General features: G+C 44.6%; 1 non-coding gene across 1 annotated transcript; it reads right to left on the reverse strand.

The window, feature by feature from the left end:
- Window positions 1-659: 659 nt before the first annotated feature.
- LOC141698922 (small nucleolar RNA R71) lies at window positions 660-766 on the reverse strand. The gene has a single exon (XR_012565419.1). It is a non-coding gene; the product is annotated as a small nucleolar RNA R71 (small nucleolar RNA).
- Between the last annotated feature and the right edge of the window lie 256 nt (window positions 767-1,022).

A 1,022-nucleotide genomic window follows, 5' to 3' on the forward strand; every position in this document is an offset into this window, starting at 1 on the left:
TTTTGGCGCCGCTGCCGGGGACTCGGCGTATTTGTTTAGTTTATGTACTTACCATCAATGGTCATTAGGACTCATTGATTAAGACGTGTTACTTATTATTTCCGGTTGTGTTTCAGGTACTTTAGCGAGCGTTTATGCAAACACGTTCTCGTACTCGCAAGAGGACTTTAGATACGGCTGAGGAGACAGACTCAGTTCTTGATATTCCGAAGAAGATAGATTTTGAAGATTCAGATAAAGAGAGTGAGCAGAAAGAACCAATAATCATGGGTGATCGTATAGTTCCGGCAGATCCAGCTCTTATGGACTTTTCTCGGCCTAAAATTGATGACATTCAGTCAAACATCCTTCATCCGGCTAGTCAGGCCAACACTTTTGAAATCAAGCTGGGCACTATTCAGATGGTGTAGAATTCTGTTTCTTTCGGAGGTGCTGTGACTGAAGACCCCAACATGCAAATCAGGAATTTTGTCGAGATCTGTAGTACTTTCAAATATAATGGTATGAATGATGAGGCTATCAAGTTGAGGCTTTTCCTATTCTCTCTGAGGGATAAAGCTAAGGACTGGTTACATTCTGAACCAGCTGGGTCCATCACTACTTGGCAAGATCGTGCGCAAAAGTTTCTGGTGACTTTCTATCCAATGGCGAAGACTGCAGCTATGAGGAGTGCTCTTACTCAGTTTGCGCAGCAACCAACAGAATCTATGTGTGAAGCTTGGGAGCGCTACAAGGAGATGTTGAGAAAGTGTCCACATCATGGTATGCCTGACTGGATGGTGATCACTGGTTTCTATAATGGGTTGGGGGCCCAATCTCGGCCCATGCTCGATGCAGCAGCTGGAGGCGCCTTGTGGGCTGAAAGCTATACCGAGGCTTATAATCTTATTAAAACTATGGCTGCAAATGAGCATCAAAACCCAACTCAAAGGATGATGCCTAGGAAGGTAGCAGGTATTCTGGAATTTGATGTAGCTACAGCTATTGCAGCGCAGCTCCAAGCGCTGTCTTTGAAGGTTGAT

This window comes from Apium graveolens, chromosome 11 (assembly GCF_009905375.1).
Source record: "Apium graveolens cultivar Ventura chromosome 11, ASM990537v1, whole genome shotgun sequence".
NCBI classification, from domain to species: domain Eukaryota; kingdom Viridiplantae; phylum Streptophyta; class Magnoliopsida; order Apiales; family Apiaceae; genus Apium; species Apium graveolens.